At 38.9% G+C, this 23,423-nt stretch overlaps 1 protein-coding gene across 1 annotated transcript in view; it reads left to right on the forward strand.

Annotated features, from left to right (window-relative positions):
* The window catches only part of HS6ST3 (heparan sulfate 6-O-sulfotransferase 3), a 660,648-nt gene that overhangs the window by 491,505 nt on the left and 145,720 nt on the right, over positions 1 to 23,423 (forward strand). The window lies entirely within an intron of this gene.

The following is a 23,423-nucleotide window of genomic DNA, read 5'->3' on the forward strand; positions in this document are numbered from 1 at the left end:
TGGTATATCAGTCAGTGACCTGGTTGACAGTTTTTAAAACCGTAAGAAAAAGGTACATTCTCCTTTAGTTTCAGTGAAGGAATGTTATGATGTGAAGACTGAAATGTTTTTTAAGTTTTCCTTCTGTCCTTAAAACTAATAGGGTATCTGAAATCATCAGAACCACAGTGAAAGAAGACAAAGTGACTGAGAAGCTGAAAATCATTTATCTGTGTTCTCTCAGAACAGTTAAACATTTAATTCCAAATTGCAGAGATAACCTAAAAGGAAAGCTATCCAGATTTTCTGAAGATTAGAGTGTTAAAACTTCTGTGTCTCATTACCTATTCTCACAACTGTTTGGTTAAGGAAAAGAGTGTCTTCATTAGCTTTGTAATCTAAATCCTTGGAGTGCTAATCAAGGAAGAAACAAACCCACGTGTTCTTTGGTGTTTTGTGATGTCTATGTACTGCCTAGAAGAAATGCAACCTAGATGCAGACACAAAGAACTTGAGAGTAAAAGATTGGAAAAAGGGGCTCCTGGGTGGCTCAGTTAGTTGAGTGTCTGACTCTTGTTTGGGCTCAGGTCATGATCTCACTGTTCATGAGACTGAGCCCCATATAGGGCTCCACACTGACAGCATGGAGGCTGCTTGGGATTCTCTCTCTCTCTCTCTCTCTCTCTCTCTCTCTCACTCTCTCTCTCTCTCTCTCCCCCCCTCCCCCCTTCCCCTGGTTCATTATCTCTCTCTCCCTCTTTCTCTCCCTCTCTCTCTCTCTCTTTCTCTCAAAATAAATAAATAGATTTTTTAAAAAAAGAAAGGTTGAAAAAAGGTACACCATGAAACAGTAACCATTATGGATCTGGAGCAGTTATATTATTATCAAACAAAGTAAACCTCAGTATAATAAATATCATTAGAAACAAAGAAAGACATTTTATAATGTTAAAATGGTCAATATATTAGAAAGATATAATCATTATAAATGTATACACATCTAATAACAGAGGCCCCCCCCCCCAATACTTAAAGCAAAAAATAACAGGTTTGAAAAGAGAAATACACAATCAAAAAATTAATGGTTGGAGGTTTAAATACTCCACTCCAATAATCAATATAACAAATAAAAGAAAATCAGCAAAGGTATAAAAGACTGAACAACATCATCAACCAATGTTACTTAACTGATATTCGGGCACATCTCACTCAAGAACTATAGAACACATTTTTGCAATGGAATATTCTCCAGGATAGACTATATGCTGGGCCACACAATATTCCCAATACTTTTTTTAATGTTTACTTATTTTTGAAAAAGAGAGAGAGAGAGAGGAGCAAGCAGCACTGGAGAGGGGCAGAAAGAGGGAGACAGGATCTGAAGTGGGCTCTGTGTTGAAGCAGAGAACCCAATATGGAGCTTGAACTCACAAACCATGATATAACGACCTGAGCCGAAGTTGGATGCTTAACTGACTGAGCCACCCAGGCGCCCCTCTGAACAGGTTTTTTAATAATTGAAATCATGCAAAGTATATTTTCTGACCACAGCAAAATTAAATTAGATATCCACAGCAGAAAGAGATGTGTGCCAAACATTTGGGTACTAATAGACTTCTAAATAACCCACGGGTCAAAGGAGAAACCAAACAGGGAATCAAAAATTATTTTGAGTTGAATGAAGGCTAAAAAGAGGTGGCCATTATCGAGTGCAACTAAAGCAGTGCTTAGAAGGAAATTTATAACTCTAGATGCTTATAACACCAAAAAAGCAAGTTTCTAATCCCAATAATCTAAGCTCCCATCTTGAAAAAATAGAAAAAGAAAAGCAAACTAAATCCAGAGTAAGCAGCAGGAAGGAAATGATAAAGATGTGAGTAGAAAATTGTGTGTTTACAAATTACTGAGATGGACTCAAGAAGAAATAGAAAACCCGAAAAGTCCAGAATAATAAAGAAATGTAACTAGTAATTTAAAATCTTGCCACAATGGTCCTGCCTCTCTTGTCTTAAATAGTACATTCTATTAAATGTTTAAAGTAATAACAATCTTTACAAACTCATAAAATAGATGAAAAGGGAACATTCTCGCCTAATTTTTTTTCAGGCCACAATTACCCTGATACCAAAGCCAGACAAAAACATGGCAAGAAAACTATAAATGGATATCCCTCAGAAATATAGATGCAAAACTTCTTAACAAAATATTAGCAAAAAAAAATTCAGAGGCATATCCAAAGTATTCTATAGCATGAGCATGTGGGGTTTATCTCAGGAGTGCAAAACTTTGAAAACTAACATCTGAAAACTAACTAATTGAATAACCATATTAATAGAATAAAGAATAGAAACTACATGGCTATCTCAATAGACACAGAAAATACATTTGATATATACATTTCTGGTAGGGATATACAATGGTACTGGACAGTACATGTCTAGTTTGGAAAACATTTTGGGAGTTTCCTAAAAAGTTAAATATAACTTTAGCAGACAGGTTTATAATTCCAAGTTCCACTCTAGGATCTACAGAAAGAAATAAAAATATATGTCCACACAAAGAATTATATATGAACACTCATAGCAACATCATAATAGTCTCAAACTGGAAATAATCCCAATGCCTATGAATTTCAAAATGGGATGTATCCATATAATTAAATGCTATTCAGCAATAAAAAAAGAACAAAATACTAATACATACTACAGCATGGATGAACCACAAAAACGTTATCCTAAGTGAGAAAGCCACACACATACACAAAACACAAATCCATTATATGATTCCATTTATACGAGATGTCCAAAAAAGACAAATTATTCAGAGAGCAGATCAGTGGTTGCCTGGGTTTGGAGGTTGAAGGAGGATTGAGTGCAAACAGGCTCAAGGGAATTTTTTTGGAGTGATGGAAATGGTCTAAAACTGACTTGTGATAATGGTTGCTAACTCTGTAAATTTATAAATTTCACTTAATTCTACATATGCAATGGGTGAATTTTATGGTATGTGAATTATACCTTTAAAAAGTGGTATAAAAATGTCTTTGTATTTTCATCTGTAAAAAATGGATATACACAATATTGTGTGTATAAGAAATGAGATAATTCATAGAAACAACTTTGCACAGTGTTTGGTGGAGTGAGTCAATGTTTGTCAGCATCCTCCTCCTCCTCCTCCTCCTCCTCCTCCTCCTGATCCTCATCTTTATACTGAATCTAAACATCTGTCTTCAAGACCCTGATCACTGAACTGAGCAATAGAAAATGCTACCCAAGCCGGTGTAAATTGGTAACATTCCAAATTCATGGTCTCTAACTTTGGCTGAATGCTTGATGCCTCCTGGCAGTTCTGTGTCTCTCATTCAGAACCTTCTGTTCTTTTCACAGAGCTCTTCCAAACTTCATCTCCCTCCTCTCTCTTAATCACACGTGAAGGCCACCTCCCACTTCACAGAGAATAGCATGTCTATGAAGGGATCCTTTGAAGATATTTGTACGTCTGCAGTGATCTTTCCATCTTCTTTTCTACAAATGTCAAAATCGTCCCTCCTCCTTTTCTTGGGCAATTCTTGCTTCTGCCCTGGACAAAGTCCTTTGACTTCCTCAGGGACTTTATTAGCATTCTGCCATTACTAAACAAAATAAAAAATATTTGCCAATACAAAGCTCTTTTTCATTCTTTGTTTATCCATTCATGCCTTCACTGATGTATCCAGCAAGTTTTTATTGAATGCCTACGTTGTGCCAAATACCTTCCCAAGGATCGGAGATATGATGTTCGGCAAGAGAGAAATGGCCCTTGATCTCATGGAATTTATACAGTTTAGTAGAGAAACAGTGGTTAAAAATAGTTAGAAGAGTAATTAACTTTAATTATTAATAAGTACAACAAAGCAAAAATATGGGAATACTAAGAGAACACATAGGGGAAGTTCCAGGGATAGTTCACTGAAAGTTGTATTTAAAATGAATTGTGAAGGATGGATAAGATTTAGCAGGCAGTTGGAGATGTAGGACAGGGAGGTGGGGAGAGAATTCTGAGTGGAGGGATGACCATGTACAAATGTCTTGAAGCCAAACAGGAGAATTGCTTGGGTTTGGGACTAGAGAGACAAAATTTGAATCCCAGCTCTGCCACTGACTTTGTATCATGGTGTGGTCACGAGCAGTGAGTGACAGAGCCCATCTGAAGATCTAAGGGTACAGTATAGTCTTACTGTCCTGCAGGAATAACTTCATACTTTACATGCATTATCTTGCTTAGTTCCCATGGTAACTGTGGGTATTATTACCTTCACTTTGAAATATGGGATCAGAGATTCATAGGGCTTGATTCACCCAAGGACACTGACTAGTAAGCATTAAGACAGACTTTAAGTCTTTTTTGAATAAGTTATGTTACGGTGATTTTGGCAGAGAGCAAGGGCTCAATATCATTTCTTTTGTACCTATTTCTTTCTTTTGCTCTTTCCTCTGACGTCACAGCACCATCATCAATTCATTGGATTACATCACATCTATGCTCTTTTTTTCTGGTATTCCTTTCTTTCCAATATTTTTGTGAGGTTAAGATTTTGACACTATTAAATAGAGATATGGTTAATTTTTAAATGGCTGAGGATGTTGTCATTGTATCGGTATCATTGCTGTTATTTAATATCACAGTTAGGATGTGACAGCAACATTTTTGAGCCTCAGCTTCCCTATTTCTAACCTAAGGGATTTGACCTAGAGAATAAGCATGGTCACTTCCGTCTCTAATAGGCCAAGAATGTATATTTCTGGACTTTCTATGTAAGTTAATTTTCAAAATTTTACTTCTCTATCAAATAGCAGTTATATTCTATGCCCTCATGAAAATAAGTAAATGAAAGTCATTCATGTAACTATTTCATCATGTTTCACGATATATAATTTATAGATAGGACAGTGCATCTAGTTAAGTTACTTTCTTATATAGACTAAATTTATGAACCCATGCATTTGAAATTTACATTGTAAGACATTTAAAGTGTCTTAAAGGTTTATATCAATACATTTTAATTACATAATGTCATCGTGATGAATTTATACCAGTACATTTGCCAATTTTTTGTTATGTAAGATGTCATTTAATCATGGAATCAAAAATGCCTTTCTCATACTAAGATAGATAGTCTTTCAAGACAAGATAAACACCAGATTTCCACTTGTATTTGTTTTATTTATCATGCTCACAAGATAGTATGCCTATGGATTGTGCATAGAGTAATTTATATTTTGCTGATGCCAAAGTCTAGAAACAGTATTGAATATGAAGTGAAAGCACATTTGTTTTTTGTTTGTTTGTTTATTTATTTTTGAGAGACAGAGAGAGATAGAGCACAAGCAAACGAGGGGCAGAGAAAGAGGGAGACACAGAATCTGATGCAGGTTCCAGGTTCTGAGCTGTCAACACAGAGCCCAACGTGGGGCTGGAATTCACGGACCGCGAGAACATGGCCTGAGCCGAAGTCAGATGCTTAACCGACTGAGCCACCCAGGCGCCCCAGTAAAAGCATGTTTGTAAGGCCATATTTAAACAGAGAAATAGGTAACAGAAAGTAGCCACCACTTTAGGTAGACTTTTCCATTCTCTTAATGTCTAACTTTAACTTGTAACGAAATCTTCTGAGAGGGTCAGTATCCAATTAAACTCTTGTACTAAATGTTGAATACAGAAGCAATTGCTTCTTTACAGAAAATATGGCTTCTGGAAACTTCTAAAATGCATGTCATCTTTTGAGTATAAAAAAGCACATTTGTTATCCTAGTTCAGAGATAATTGCTTGCCATTAGGTTGGTTGGGACGTAAATTTTACTCGTTTCTGTCAGCTAGTGTGTCAACTTCCTAAACTCCCATCTCCATCTGTCCCGCCAGTGACAAGCCGAGTATCATTCTGCCTTCCGCCAAAATGATAATGACTCATAAATGTAAATTTCATTGAAATCACACGTGTGGAAACATTTATTAACTTTTCTTTCTTTCTTCTTCTTTTTTTTTTTAAGAAATAGAGAAATCAGATGGGTTGATCTTGGCTCAGCAACATTATATAAAAAAATCCCTTCCAAACGAATTCGCTTTCCTTGTTACAAGAGTGTAAACATATTATTGATTTTTTTCCTTTTTTTTTTTCTTTTTGCAAGCATTATACATGCATTTGGCTTTCAGGGCTTTAGACATAATAGTGTCATAGCAGAGATAGTTACTATGCCTTCCTCTAGGTTGTGGGGGAGATATTGTGAGACCAGCCACCTGCAATGTGCCCTTATGTCAGGATTCTTGTCTCTAAGCTCAGAAACCACAATTTATCACTACAGACGGTGACTCTAGACAAATTCCTTTAATAAAAATGGCTTTTGTTTTCCATCTAACTACCGCTTTTGTTCTTTTCCAAGCAGTCACCAAGTCCTTGCTATTTGCCATGCTCTGTTTTAAGCTATTTATACATATTAGCTCCTTTTAATCCTTACAGGAACCCTTTGAGATAGATTAATGATGCCCATTCTACAGATGAGAAAACCAAGGCAGAGAGAGAGGCCTCTCTCACACGCATACATAGCTGGTGAGAGGTGAAGCCAGGATTTGAACCCAACAGTCTGGTCGGGTGAAAGCTACCCTCTTATTGACGACACATCTTTTCACTTTTAGCATATTATCTTAGTCCTGAGAAAAGCCTAATCAAGCAGAGTGAGAAAACTGATGCGGAACAGGTGTAGACAATATCCTTAAGTGTACACAACGAAGGCAATTAAGTGGCAAAGCGATGCCTGGCTGATATCAAGGCGCATGCTCAGAACGCCTTCTGACATTCTAGGAAGCGCCGCCCCCTGGCCCCTTCCGGGCAAGGCGTTGCCCTGCTGAAGGGGACGAGGTGAGATAACCTGCCAGTGCTGCTGTCCCCGCATTCCATCCTATGCCTGGCCAAATCCTGTCAGAGGGTTGCAGAACTGGCCAGAGCACGCTCACTGCTGTGACACGTGAGTTCTGGGGAAAGGAAGATGGAGAGGGAGGTGAGTGCCCAGGGAGAACCCCGCCCCCCACTTTTTTCGGTAGTAGGTACGATTGGTATGATGCGCATTCAACCTACTCATACAGCTCTAAAAAGAAAAAAGAAAAAAAAAAGAAAGAAAAAAGACAATGTAGTTTTCTTATAAAGATATGAGATCCTGGCACATTAGTCTTACATTTACCCTTGAGGATAAGAATTCTTGCTGATAAGAAGTGAGCTATAAAATATGGATACCATGTCTCAAGTATTTAAGGATAAAGCGATAAACATGCAGATGGGGCCATTAATGAACATTAATTGCTTTAAATTAGGTTTTATTGTGCAGTGGGTAAATTGGAAAGTACACATTTGCATTGGTAATAGAAAATTAATTTAACTGCTTCAGGAAGCAAAATATCACCTGATGTGCTAAAACCTGTTATTTGCGGTAGACTTAAAAGAAAACTTGAAGGGCACTGTATATTAAGAAAAAATAAAATGAAATAAAATAAAATAAAATAAAATAAAATAAAATAAAACAAAACCATAATGAACTATGCTGGAGGCACACACATATGTGAACACCTCCTTAGGTGTAAACCCTGGACGGCTACTGAGTGTGCCTAGGCCAAGAAAGGTCCAGATGGCGGCTGGCTTAATGTTATGTTTACTGCACTGTGTCGCTAAACCGTGGTGGTAATGTAATGGTGCACTGTAAATCTAGGAGTTATATGGGCCCTCAGGAGGCCTTTGGATTCTTCCTCCTCCCTCCAGGGAGGACATGTCTTGAAATCTTTCAGAGCAGATTGTTACCAACCCATGTCTAATAAGTGCTCAGAGGGACAGTGTATGCCCCCTTCCTCCGTGGCCCATTTCTAGCCAGTGCCCATCTGGGTGGAGAAAGTCCTCTCTCATGCACCTCGTGGTCTCTCCAACAGTGGTTTAACCTCTGTCTTTTTATCTTATTTCTGAAGAGCTAGATATATGATTTGGTGGTTCTTCAACTTTCCTACACTTGGACACACTGTTCTTCTCTTTACCACTTAATTTTTTTTTTTTTTTTTTAATATTCATCTCCTTGTTTTACCCTGGATCCTTCTCTGAAAGAAGTAGTATTTAAAAAATGTTAAAATTTGGGGGCACCTGGGCGGCACAGTCTGTTGAGCGCCGACTTTGGCTCAGGTCATGATCTCACTGTTTGTGGGTTCCCCGCGACGGGCTCTGTGCTGACAGCTCAGAGCCTGGAGCCTGGTTCAGATTCTGTGTCTCCTTCTGTCTCTGCCCCTCCCCTTCTTGCACTCTGCCTCTCTCTCAGAAATAAATAAACATTAAGAAAATTTTTTTTAACAAGTTAAAATTTCTCTGACAGCTTTTCATCCTAAGGCAAAAGTAGCAGGAAATTGTCATCATAGTTGTTACGCTGACTTAGCCAGTGCTGCTGCTGTTCCTTAAGACAGGGGAGAAGGAGAGACAAGTGTCTGGGAGGAGGAACAGGGAACTGAGGTTTAAGTAGCAGAGAATACACTGATGCAGGGTTGAGGGGACAAAATGAAGCTAGAGAAGGATGCCTGGATGGTTCAGTTGGTTGAGCATCTGACTCTTGATTTCAGCTCAGGTCAAGAGCCCAGGGTCATGAGATCAAGCCCCGCGTCTGGTTCTGAATTGAACGTGGAGCCTGCTTGAGATTCTCCTTCTCTCTCTCTCTAATAAAATTTTTAAAAAATGAGGCTAGAGATTTCTTTTGAGAGCCATCAAGTCATAGATTATTTTCAAAGCAGTGGGATTGAATGAGATAACCTAAGGAGTGGATGTGGAAAGTGGCATTAGATATAAAAAGAACAGAGCCTCGGGGCACTTCAGCATTCTGAGGTCTGAAAAGAGAGGGATGAACCAGTAAAGAAGATTCAGAAGAAGTGAAGCCAGAGATGAAAAGAAAAATTAGGAGAATGTGGTGTCCTGGAAACCAAATAAAGAAATGCTTTAAGAAGATGGGAGTGGCCAGCTGTGTTTGATGCTGCTGGGAGGTCAAATGAGAGAAAGTCCTTGTTGACCTTGGCAAAGTCATTTTTAGTGGTGTAATAGGGACAAAGTCTGTTTGAGGTAGATTCAAGAGACAATGGCAGATGAAAAGCAGAGCTAGGTGAATGCAGACATCCTTTTCAGGGAGTTAAATATAAAAGGGAATAGAGAGCAGGATGGCAACGGAGGGGAATGTGAGTTCAAGAATAAGTGTTTTTAAGGTATGAGATCCAGCAGCAAGAATGTATACTAGTGGGAATTATTCAGTAGCAGAGAGAAATGAAAATGCTAGAGAGAAAGAAAATGCCAGGGAGGGGATGATGTCTGGTACCCACAAGTCATGTATTGATCCTGGATCTAGCTGGGAGTGTTCATCTATGGCCATCAGAGGGAAGCCAGATATATGAGCAAAGATGGAGGAGGTTTAGAGATTTGGCTCATTGAATAATATATCGAACCATTCTTTTTAGATATTTGAATCGAATTTGTCTCAGGTAATCAAATATTTTCTTAACCACAAGTTCTTTGAATAATCCATTGGCCATTGGCAGAGGGTCTCTTGTGCCAAATGGATACTGAGCAGTTAACAGAAATGGACTGTGTGCGGTGTTTATGCAGCCAAAGATCTGATAAGTGCTTTCTGCCGGGCATGGCTATCCTCCCTGGGGGCCACCACTGATGCTCCTTGGCCATTCCTTCCTATATCTGGGACCAGACCCGCCAGTGCCACAAGAACTGACTATGAACTCTAACAGGGCTTTACTGAACACTTAGGGAAAATGAAGGCAATTTTAAGCCCCATATAAAACGAAATACAGCACGAGAAAGGAAACACAATTCCTTTTTGGATCACCTGTGAATAATACATAGTGATAATAAAGTACATATTGACTATTTAACCATTTGGTGGGAAGTGTGTATAAGGGGTACAAGAGAGTAAAATCCTTACATTCCACACTATGGAGCCAACACGTAATATTTATGATGAAAAAATAAATAGAAGTATAAAAATGTATTTAGAAATGTGGATATAAAGGATAGAGAAAAAAAAAACTTAAAAGTGGCTACTGTTGGAGAGCAAATATTACAGATGGGGCTAGTGGGACAAGGAGTGCTAATTTAACTGTAAGTTAAGTAATATTCTAGGAGCTCCTGGGTGGCTCAGTCGGTTAAGCATTAGACTCTTGGTTTTGCCTCAGGTCATGATCTCACGGTTTGTGAGTTTGAGCCCTGCTTTGGGCTCCATACTGACAGCACTGAGCCTGGGTGGGATTCTCTCTCTCCCTCTCTCTGTGCCCCTCCCCTCTTCGCTCTCTATCCCTCTGTCTCTCAAAATAAAGAAACATTTTTTTTTAAGTTATGTAATACTCTAACTTTTTAAACTATTATTTTGTTTTTAGATGTCATTTTGATAAAAATATTTTAAGGCTGAGTAAATTATAATGTGGCATTACGAGCTGAATTGTGCCTGTCCCAAAATTTATATGCTGCGTTTCTGAACCGCATTTCTCCTTTTGTGGAGACAGCTTCTTTGAAGAGGAATTAAATTAAAATGAGGTCATTAGGGTGGACCCTAATCCAATAAGCCTTGTATCCTTAGAAGCAGGGAAATTTGGACACAGACAGAGGCAACACCATGTGAGGACATAGGGCAAAGACACTGTCTACAAGCCAAGGAGAGAGCTCTCAGAAGAAACTAGCTCAGCCGACATCTTTGTCTCACACTTCCAGCTTCCAGAACTGTGACAAAAGAGATTTCTGTCGTTTAAGCCATCCAGTCGGTGGTACTTTGTTACAGCAGCTGTAGGAAACTGATACACTTGGGACTCCTTTATGGCAGTTGTCCTATTGAGGACATGGACCCAGGGCACATCCTTGTGATTAAGTATAGATTCAGTGGAAGAGAATTGCCACTATCAATCCTCTTGGGGAGTCCGGGGGAATCCGGTGCTGGAAATGAGCAGTCCTTGAAATACATCAGGCCAGCATCTTCAAGCCTGTCTCTGCTTCATCTACATTCTCTTCTGTGTGTGTTAATTTCCCCTTTGCCTCTCTCTTATAAGGGCACTCACGGTTGCATTTAGGGCCTACTGGGATAATCCAGAATAACCTCCCCATCTCAAGAGCCTTAATTTAATCACGTTTGCAAGAACACTTTTTCCAAACTTACAGTTCTCCGAATTAGGAACTGATATCTTTGGGTAACCATTACTCAGCCATCCACAGAAGGTAAACGGTATTTTATTGCTCAAAGCTAATAGAATCTTCCCTTTTGAAACTGCAAAATGATGTGTTTTGATGTTAGTTTCTGTCAGTCATTTGCTTCGTAGGCACTTGGTGGGTAATTTAATCTAGAAACTCATGTCCTTGATTTCAGGGCTATTTTATTGATTCTTTGAACTTTTTTCTCCAGTGTACTCCTGATCCTTGTCAAGAATTCCTACCTGTCAGTTGTGGAACCTCCTAGTTCTTCCACGTGAATTCTCTGGCTGCTTATGTTTTCTCTTGTGTTTTCTGGTCCTTGAACTTTTTGCTCCAGTTCCTGAGAGCTTTCAACTTAGATCCTTTAACCTTCCTATTGATATTTTACATCTCATATTAAAATATTAATATCTAATAATACTTTTCCTCACTTTTATAGCCTCCAATTCTTTTTTTTAATTTATTTATTTATTTTTATTTATTTATTTTTTTTATATATATGAAATTTATTGACAAATTGGTTTCCATACAACACCCAGTGCTCATCCCAAAAGGTGCCCTCTTCAATACCCATCACCCACCCTCCCCTCCCTCCCACCCCCCATCAACCCTCAGTTTGTTCTCAGTTTTTAACAGTCTCTTATGCTTTGGCTCTCTCCCACTCTAACCTCTTTTTTTTTTTTTTTTTTCCTTCCCCTTCCCCATGGGTTCCCGTTAAGTCTCTCAGGATCCACATAAGAGTGAAACCATATGGTATCTGTCTTTCTCTGTATGGCTTATTTCACTTAGCATTACACTCTCCAGTTCCATCCACGTTGCTACAAAAGGCCATATTTCATTTTTTCTCATTGCCACGTAGTATTCCATTGTGTATATATACCACAATTTCTTTATCCATTCATCAGTTGTATAGCCTCCAATTCTTATTTCATGACCACAATATTTTCTCATCTCTGATGATTTTTGAAAAAATTTTTAATGTTTCTTTATTTTTGATGGAGAGAAACAGAGAGCAAGTGGGAGAGGGGCAGAGAGAGAGGGAGACACAGAATCTGAAACAGGCTTCAGGCTCTGAGCTGTCAGCACAGAGCCCAATGCAGGGCTCAAACTCATAAACCCCAAGATCATGACCTGAACCAAGGTGGGACCCTTAACCGACAGAGACACCCAGGCACCCTCTGGATTTTTTAATTATTTTTTTTTTAAACTTTTAGTTTCATCTCTTTTTCTTCCAAGGGCTTTAAAAAAATCTTTGTTTGTTTCTACCTATCTCGTTTTTTAAACGTTTATTTATTTTGAGAGAGAGAGAGAGCACACGCACGAATGAGGAGGGGCAGAGAGAGGGAGAGAGAATCCCAAGCTTAAACTCACAAACCATGAGAACATGATCTAAGCCAAAATCAAGAGCTAGATGCTTAACTGACTGAGCCACCCAGGTGCCCCACCTCTCTCATTTATGTGGGAAGATTTCTTTAAATGTCTGAATGTTTGCTCAAAGTTAGTGGTGAGGTAATGAACACTTATAAGGTGATGACAAAGCTCTTTTGATGGGTGACCTCCAAGTGTCAGTTTCGATAAGTTTTTTGTTTTTTTGTTTTTCCTATAGGTGGTCCTTGCTCTTAGAGAGAAACCCTCTTTTTTCTGGGATGTGTGAGCCAAGCTGCTAGTATTGTGCGAGCTGAATGGGTAAAGAGGCTGGCTTCTCACCATTCATGAGCAGACTTTCACTTCGTTCTCCATGGCCCTCAGATGGACTCATTGTTCCTGAGTTCATATGCTCTGATTTAGTCTCAATAGAAACTCCACATTCCTTTATTAAGACGAGGAAGAGCCTTGGAAACATGGCCCCTCCAACTTCGGAGCCTTCTTGGGATCAGTAGGTGCTCAGCTGCTCACTTCTGCTTTCTCCATTTCTCCCTTCCCTCCACCCCCAACAGACTTGATTTCAGCTCTGCTCTCAGAACTTGTGCTGATTTCCTTTTACTTGCTACTGTTTCCTTTTCTGTTCCCAAATGGAATATCCTTGAGTTTATGCCTTTTTTTATTCCCTTACTGTTTTACTGTTTTTAAACATCATGTTTCAGGAGAAAGTAGAGCTACATGCCTTGATTCGACTTACCATGTTTACGCTTCATCTGAAATAACAGTAAATTTAGCATGCAAGTAATCTATTCTAGCTTTAGCTATGCTGGGCCCAGCCTTCTTCCAGTATAAGATGCAGAGAAATTCAGGCCTGCATGCCTTTATCACAGGAGCTCAGTCTCTACTCTTGATGGTTGGGAAGCTACTACTTGGACAAGAATATAAAAAGCAAACAAAAACCAACACACACACAAACACACACCCCTAGTATAAGCTATAATTTTAAGTCTACATTTAATTATATAAATTAGATATCCCTGAATCTGAAGCTAAATCTCAATTTGAAAAAATCAAGAACTGTATTTTTTAAGAACTATTATTTTCTAATTTTGAGAGGGAATTATTCTTTACTATTTTCTAAATATATACAAGTTCACTCTCTTTCTAATATATATATATATATATGTATAACTATATATATGTATATATATGTATAACTATATATATATATATATATACACACATATATATAAATTCTAAAATATATATTGTCTATCTCATTCTAAAGAAAGAGTATTTTGGTTATTTTGTTGAATGTAGGGCTTCCTCAAGAATAAAATGGTAAAATAGGAAGGAGCTTTCTCATATTTGCAGAATGAAAGGTCCCACTTTTTATAAGAGAAAATACAAATTTTTTTTTCCAATTCCAAAATTTTTTTTTTCAAATTCCAAAAAACATTTTTTTTTCCAATTTCAAAAGCCATGTAAGGTCAAGTCTCTCCTGGACCTCTAGTTACATAAAAGTGTTTAAAGAAACCATCATTCACCAGCAGGGAAGTGCAAATCAAAACCACAATGGTATATCAGCTCACATCTGTTAGAATGGTTATCATCAAAAAGACAAGAGATAAGTATTGGTGGAGGTGTAAATTGGTGAAGCCACTATGGACAGGAGTATGGTGGTTCCTCAAAAAATCAAAAATACAACTACCATATGACCCAGAAATCCCACTTCTAGGTATATGTCCAAAGGAAATGAAAACAGGATTTCAAAGAGATATTAGCACTCCCAGGTTCTCTGCAGCATTATTAAAAGGCAAGATATTGAAACCACCTAAACATCTTTTGGTGGATGAACAGATAAAATTGTGGTATATATACAATGGAATATTATTCAATATGAGAAAGAAGGAAATCCTGGTGTTTGCAACGGCATGGATGAACTTTGAGAACATTGTGCCAAGTGAAATAATCCAGACAGAGAAAGATCAACGTTGGCATGGTATCACTTATATTTATATGTGGAACTTAAAAAAAAAAAGTCAAACTCATGAAAACAGAGTAGAAACATGGTGGCCAGAGACTGGGAGATGGAAGAAATAGGGAGAGGTTGGTAAAGGGGTACAATCTTTTAGCTATAACAAATAGGGTCTGAGGATATAATGTGTATCATGGTGACTAGAGTTGACATCATTGTATTGTGTAATTAAAATTTGCTAAGAGAATAGGACTTAAATATTCTCAGTGAAAGAAAGAAAGAAAGAAAGAAAGAAAGAAAGAAAGAAAGAAAGAAAGAGAAAGAGGAAGGGAAGGAGGGAGGAAGGAAGGGAGGAAGGAGAGAAAACAAGGAGTGAGGCAGAGGAGATTATTATAAGGCTAAATGAAGATTGGAATCAGATTTGGAAATCCGTCTGAAGCAACTTGAAGGACTAACCTCTCTGTTCAGTTTTCACTAATACCCCACATGATCTCTCCCTGTACTGTCACTTTTTTCTGTGTGCACTGTACCTTCTTTAGATTTTGATTATTAATCCAGTGCGCCCACCAGTGCAAATCCACCAGGAGCCAGCCTGGTTGTGTAGCTCTCTATCATTGCCCAGTTGCACAGAGAGCTGTGCTCTTGGCCACCATACAGGGCCATTCAGCCTTCTAGATGAGTTACCCTGGTGTCTATTGCGAATCCCTGGTCCCGTCAGAGCCACCTGTGCAATGCAGAGGACCTAGGGCTGCCTCTTGGCCCAGAGCTCTGTATCAGTCTGCTTGGGCTGCTTGCTGTAGCAAAATACCACACACTGGCAACAAGCAGAGCTTCTTGAACCAGAAGCCAACTCTCAGGGCTGTAAACACCATCACTGACATGCCCAGGGCAGTGTTCAACCCCATTACAGTTCCATTAAACAAATGTATTTTTGCTGAATTGAATGAAGTTGAATTGTCCAAGAAATGAATGCCTCATATCAATTATAGATAGTACCGGGCTCCATAAATTTCCCTGACAAATTGCTTTATGATTCCCATTCCATCCCAGGAGACCCAGGTAACTATTATTTTGTAAAGTCCTCATTCCCAGGTTGTAGTTGTCTCCCTTAAAGGTTTTGAGGTCTAAGTCATAATTTTCTAAATTATTTATGATTGTGTTCTTCAGAAAAGACCAAGAAAAGTTGACAAGTCTTGTGAAGTCAAGATAAATGACACCTTGTGTTCTCTTTCATCTATAAGATCCATTACTCTGTCAAAGGAGTAATTTAGATGGCTGTGATTTGTTCCTCAGAAAGTTATTTTGATTTTTTCCAGCACCTTCTCCTTGGGTGTGGTGGTCAGCAGGTTCTGTTAGGTGGAAAATCTCTCTGAGTAAACTAGAAGCAGGACAACAGGCAAGGTCATAGTCAATAAAGGAAAGTTGACATTGTATTTGCCTTTTCTCAAATACTGCATGGCGATGCCTACAGCCAATCTCACAGGTAGGGCACGGGTCATCTCTTTGGGTGGTCGGGGAGGTTTTCAGATTAAAAGGAAAAGTTGTTTGCCACATCCCTGGGTCTTGGATTACAGTAAATAGAGGTGAAGCAGGAGAACATCTATGTTGTTGTTGTTCCGAGAGTCCGTTTTTGGATTAAAGCAGGTTATGTGGATTAGTTTGCATTTTGATAGGATATATTTTCTCTACCCAGAAAGACACAATAAAATGTAAGATAAGACATTTCTTGGTACTTTAAAATTCAGTTAGGCATGTGTGTGTGTGTGTGTGTGTGTGTGTGTGTGTGTGTGTACAGTTGACTCTTGAACAATGTGGGGGATAAGGGCACCAACACACCCTGTGCAGTCAAAAATCTGTGCATAACTTTTGATTCCTCCAAAACAACCACTAATGGCCTGCTGACTAGAAGCCTTACCAATTAAGGCAATTAGCATATATTTTGTATATAATGTGTATTATATGCTGTATTCTTACCGTAAGGTAAGCTGGAGAAAATGATTAAGAAGATTGTAAGGAAGAAAAGATACATTTACAGTACTGCAGTGTAATTATTGAAAAAATTCACCTACAAATGGACCCATGCAGTTCAAATCTGTGTTGCCCAAGGGTCAACTGTATATGCATATATATATTATGTATGTATGTATGTATGTATGTATGTATGTATGTATGTATATCACACATTTTTGTTGTTCAAGAAAAATTAAAATGAGAAGGTTATGTGTCATTTTCATTCCCTGTGCTGTATTTCTTTTTAAAAGAGATTTATTTTCAGGATATTATTAGCAACTCCGTGCCCAGATCATTTTGCACTCAATTCTCTTATATATCTTATGACATTGTGTTGTAAATATTTGATTACATCTTTCTTCTTGAGAACTTGAGTCATGCTAGATTCACATAAATCTCGTTTCAAATTTAAGTGAATATTGTACTTGGTCAAAACACTTATTTATTTATTGTTTCATACTGAATTCTTTAAGGTGCAGAAATATTTTGAGGACTTGGGCCTATAATATTTGCTAATACCATTGTAATACATTATTGTAGCATTCTGACTAATACTTAAAACCAGTTAAAAGCAAGATGGACTCTCTGACCTCAAAAGCAACATGAAGAACTGACAATGATATAGAGTTCCTCTGATTTCGATTCCAGTTTATCTCATTAACTGTCCATCTATTAATTACCACACTGTACACTTCATCATTTATTTGTTTTTCTTAACAATTCAGCTATTTGTGCAACCCTCATAGCATTCAGAAGAGGAAACAAAGAAAGCAGAATTTCAAAGCTTTTGTTATCTATAAAACAATTTATTAAAATGTCAACCCTGAACTCACCCTGAGTGTGGGGATGATAGGAAAATTGCATCTGTTTCCTTGCATAGTCATAGAACAAAGAGGTCACTCCTGTAGGGACCAGAGGAGACAGGACAATGGCTCTGTTTTCTTAATCACCACACCCTCCTCTGTCTGGCTGGCCTTTGCAAAGTTCTTCTATGCTTGTTAATTTAACTTCCACATGGGGATATAATCTGCAGATACCAACCTCTTTTCCTTATTAGGCTGTTGGATGGGACCAGGACTTGTCTTTGATGTCCTGAGCATCTTAATAGTATCTACAGGATGATAGCATCCAGCCATCTTTTTTTTTCAATATATGAAATTTATTGTCAAATTGGTTTCCATACAACACCCAGTGCTCATCCCAAAAGGTGCCCTCCTCAATACCCATCACCCACCCTCCCCTCCCTCCCACCCCCGCATCAACCCTCAGTTTGTTCTCAGTTTTTAAGAGTCTCTTATGTTTTGGCTCTCTCCCACTCTAACCTCTTTTTTTTTTTTTTTTCCTTCCCCTCCCCCATGGGTTCCTGTTAAGTTTCTCAGGATCCACATAAGAGTGAACACATGTGGTATCTGTCTTTCTCTGTATGGCTTATTTCACTTAGCATAACACTCTCCAGTTCCATCCACATTGCTACAAAGGGCCATATTTCGTTCTTTCTCATTGCCATGTAGTACTCCATTGTGTATATAAACCACAATTTCTTTATCCGTTCATCAGTTGATGGACATTTAGGCTCTTTCCGTAATTTGGCTATTGTTGAGAGTGCTGCTATAAACATTGGGGTACAAGTGCCCCTTAGCATCCAGCCATCTTAATGTAACAGTCAAAAGTTGAGGACGACTGAACTAGTTAATTCATTAGTTAATGATGAGACACATGAGCATCACTTTGAAAAGCTCTTAATGGCTTGTTTAAAGCACACCACAGCATCCCTTCCTGCCTCACCCTGAAAGCGCTGACCATGGACTTCTCACTAACCCCCACACCAGCAGTTACACAGATTCTCAGTGTGAGAGGATTACACAGACACATTCGCACATGCATGTTTGGATGCCTTTATTTGGGAGCTTTTTGCCCCCTCCCCCACCCCTCTCCCCACACATGCCCACTCCAACGTTCAAGCCCCCGCCCACCCTCCGCAATTGCCACAAGGCAGAGCCAAAGACACTTTACCCTTCGGCACCTTGCTGCTTCCCAGTCTTTGTCAGTGCTTCCTTTTTGTTTTTCTATGAGGACTCACTTAAAATGCTGCTGTTCCCTAGCTTTCTGCCCCCACAGATGCCTTCTTTTAGGGAGGTCACCTGCTGGTTACTGTGGCAACAGCTGTGAGCAGCAGATCCTTCTTTGCTGTTTCTTGCTTTAAGGTAGATATCACACATTCATTCATCAAACATTTAAGGATCTGGTATGGGCTGGGATACAATAACGGGATCAAAAGTTCCAAGAAAACAGGTCCTGGCCTTGAGGGCATTAGAATCTTTGCGAGAATTGGAGCAAAATAAGAAACGGTGTGCCCAAGACCCCAAAGTGCCATATTTCAAACCGAAACGCAGAGGTGAGAGAAGAATGGGGAAGGAATGCAAGCGGTTCGGAGGACAGGGACCCGGTTCCGGGTTAGGAGGGAAGAGCCTCCGAGCCCATCCAACACAGTGCTCCAGGACAGGCTTGTCCTCTGGAGACGCCAGTGTTTATGGATGGGAAATTTGCTACAAAAGACCCCGCACCTATCCTAGCATCTCTTTCTGGGGGACAACTGACCCAAGCAGCCTGCCACAGACTCCTTGGTTCCCCCCAGTGACTTCTGTGCTTCATGGTGGGAATCTTGCCACTTCACCGTGGCATGGCCTAACAACCCGTTGCCCTAACCTAAAAGGTATCGTATTGCATTAGAAGCCCTGTGGTGTGATAAATGTAACCTGGCAATCCTCCCGTACATTTGTAAGCTATATGAGATGGCAGGACTCTGCTGAGAGGATAGGGAGAGTGAGTTCAGATTAAATGTTATTACAAGCCAGGCTGGGGTGGGGGCACATCAGGGTCTTCCTACCCGGAGATGAAGCAAGACACTTCAGTGCACTCCAGTCTGGGACAAAGGGGAGAGGACACTTCTATTACCTGAGTACAGTGAAATGTGTTTCAACAGAGGTGTAGACAATATGTTAGCACAGCTGAGGAAGGTTTAAGCACCACCATATTCCTAAGAGGTTTAAACCATAGCTCTTGGTCATGCAAAGACATGGGTCCCCATGGACGACTTTTAAAGACTGTTGCACTAGGAGTTGACCCACCATCTTGGAGCAACCGTCCCATCCTTCAACCCTGGGCATAATTTTCTACCCACTACAGGGATATTTAAATCTCCTGTAGACTTTATACTTCAGAAAAGTCCTTTCTAGAATCATAGACATGATGAGAAATAATAGGGAAGAGTGGGAAGCACATAGGTAGGTGGTAGAGGAAGGAGAAAGAGTGTGATGGCTTCAGAATTACATGAACATGATTTGGAATGCAGTCTTCACCACTCATTAGCTTTATGACTTGGGATGAGGTACATAGGTTTTTTGGGCCTCAGTTTTTACATCTTTAAAATGGCAGGAAATACTTACTATGATTAGGTTGGTTTTTCCTATAATCGCCAAAATGTGCCATTTGGGTAGCTCTTTCCTTTGCCTAATTGAGACAGTTGGCTCTGCTTTATGGGTTTTCCACAATTTGGGCTAGAATAAGAATAATAACACTTGATCATATAAATTTTGTTTGGATGTGTTCAGATGCATGAATGTTAGAAATAAAATTAGTCCCCCAAAATGTGTTTTATACTGATCAAGATACGAGTGCTTTGTGAAATAAGGAATTATAACACTTGTTTTCAACCAATACTCTTTGTCAAACCTGGGAAAACAGTGTAGACTTCCTTTCTCATCTGCAGAATCAAACTTACCTTCTCTCCACCTGGGCCTCCTTTGCTCCTGATTCTCATAATTTCTTGCAAACCATTCTCCATCCTGCTGCTACTAGACTTAATTTCCAAAAAAGCGGAACTGATCACATCGCTAACCATATTACACCCTTCATTGGCCCTATTGCCCTAAAGTCCACACCTCTTGGATGGGCACTCAAAGCCCTAAATTAATCTAGATTCTTTTTAGTATCATCCCTAGTATGTTCCATCATGGACTATGTGCCACTAATGAATTGATTTTCTAATATATTTTCTTCACAGGAGACTACTTCTTCAAAGAAAATCCTATTTAAAGGCTGGTATGAGAATGAATGAAAAGGGCTGTTCCAGTTGAGTTCCGGGGTGGGGGTGGAACATTTTTTCCCCATTTCCTTCCCTCACTTTCTCCAGCACCGAGAGATTCTGTCACCCACTTTTTAAACCAGTCTAAGCCTGGACTTGCTGAGCTTATGGCCATTTATTGACTAGATCTTGTCCTGTCATGCCTCATCTAGAAAGGACCTTTTCTCCTTACTCTTCCACACTGTCCCTGTGAAAAATATCTCCTCGTCCTTTTCATATTGAGTTCAGCATCACTCCCCCCACCCACCAACCTCCAACCTGTGCAAAGCCTGTGCTGACTACGTGGGCAAAATCAGGGGGCTGTTGAATATAATTGCTTGAATATATTCTTGTGTATCTCATAGACTAAGCTGCTGGAGACGAGTGAAATGCATTATTTATCTTTGTGTATGGACCATAGTAGGAATTTCATAAATATTTGGGGAATAAATAAAATAAAATCCATAAAGGTATTAGTTTACTCTCCAAAATTAATTGATACACGGGGCTCAATCCGGATATTAAGGGTAGATGTCGCTATTGCAGACACATATATATTTATACATGAATAATGACCTCTTTCTATTCACAGATATATTCGAAACTCACTGAAATTGTGTTTGTGCATAAATATTTAGGTGGAATAATAACGACTTTTTAAACCGTGCAATCTTCATATCATTTCCTTTCTCTTCATATTTACCAAGCTCAGTAAAACCTTGCCTCCTGAAGCTGAATGTTTTATTCCGCTTCTGTTTCTTCCCTCCTTTGTTCGTGTGCAGTTAGGTTTAAGGATTTGTGGAAATACAATGATCCTGTGGTACTTGCTGAATTCTCAGGGGAACTCCAGCTGTAAATTGGACAAATGAGGACAATGACTTTGACTCCAGAGACAACCAGTGACCCTTCGGGAACTAAATGCAGTGCACTGCACATAGATCCCAGAGCCGTGTCACCTGGGTTTTAGACCCGATACAAAAGAGACTTCATAATAGCAAATTTTGTTCATTAAGCTGAAGTGTTTAAGGTGAATGCATGGTGGAAACCTCATTAAAGGCCAATAAAGAAAGAAGTTCTTGTATTGATATTTTTAAATAAATGATGGGTTTGTTTCTTTTGCCTTGATCATGATGCAACCTTGCATTAGTTGATCAATTTTTTTTTCCATGACTTTTGTTCCTACCAAACGAAAATAATTCCAGGAAAGCAACTTTATATTCTCCCATTCCCTTTTATAAACCTGAAATTAAATTACCCTTAGGTATTCTGTGTGAGGATTTTCCCTTTTTTATAGAAGACCCTGCATGCGCAGAATGAAAGCGATTTCATGAAGGTTTGCTTGAAACAACTAAGCTGCCATGAGGTTTATTTACCTCACTTGTGCTTTCTGTGCCGCGTATAGTTAAAGTATCTGCTTATCCTTCTTAACATTGACAGTGCATTAGTGACGGGAGCATATATCGTTTACGATATTTAAATGTCAAACACTTATTCATCCAGCTAGAGTCCAGCTATATATAACTGCTCCCATTAAATCTGTCTTATCTGTGCCTCAGTTGGAAATGTCAATTAAAGTAGGAATCTAATCTCATTAGAAAGCTCAGTGACAATGCCATGATATCTACATTTATCTGTCAAATTGTGTTTCTCCTCCACATTTTGATATTTTAATTAAACCTTGGTATGCCTTGGCAGAATTTTTACTGATGGAGGCAATCCTCTAAAGCAGTCCCCTTTTCCTCCAAATGTTCATTAAGACATTGTAAGAGCATGAATACTAGCAGGTATTATTTAATGACTGGTTTAAGACATGCATAATTCATCTATTGTTGCTACTTTGTTCCAACCACATGCCAGCCAAAATGCTGTGGAAACGAGATTGGTAGCCACTTGTATTAATAGGTGCTGGTTAATTTGGCTAAGTCATCGCATTGTTGTGAAATAATCTTCAGTCTTTGGGCAATACTCTCTTCACATATTTAATTTCTATTGGTGTTACTGGACTGTTGTTTGCACAAGAAAGAATCAGGGGCATCTGGGTGACTCAGTCAGTTAAACATCTGACTCTTAATTTTGGCTTGGGTCATGATCTCACAGTCATGAGGTCAAGCCTCCCGTTGGGCTTGGCACTGAGAGTGGAGCATGCTTAAAATTCTCTCTCTCTTTCTCTCCCTCAAAAAAAGTATTACATTTTTCTGTAAGGGGAAAATCTGCAGTAATGATAATAACAACAAAACCTGAACAATTCCCAAGTCATTTAGCATAACAGAACACAATCACTACTATCTTTAGTTTTATAAAAACCTGTATAAGAATTACCAACCACAGAGAATCTGAAAAGAAGTGAAAGGTGGGTGGATGGATTTGAAGGCTATGTTTTTTTTGTTTTGTTTTGTTTTGCTTTTTTTGTGTGTGTGTTTTGTTTTTTAAATAGAAGTAGGCATTTCTGTGCCATACTACTATGATTGGAATGATCTTTGTATACTGGGAAATCTGAAAGGTTATGTTGACAGCTAAGTCACTTTCTGCAAGTCTGCTAATATTGACTTATCTAGAAATAGTTGAGCAGTTGTAATTTTGGGGAAAGTCGTTTGTGTAGCACAGGCTAAACACTGATTTTATGCATATATTTGTTGCCCCAGTAACTAAACTATTTCACTCCGAGTAAAAAGTTTTATATTTTTATTATATATAATTTATAGGAACCTGGGTAAAATAGTTATCTTTTCTCTTCATTTCTC

Source organism: Lynx canadensis, chromosome A1 (genome assembly GCF_007474595.2).
Source record: "Lynx canadensis isolate LIC74 chromosome A1, mLynCan4.pri.v2, whole genome shotgun sequence".
Taxonomy (NCBI): Eukaryota; Metazoa; Chordata; class Mammalia; order Carnivora; family Felidae; genus Lynx; species Lynx canadensis.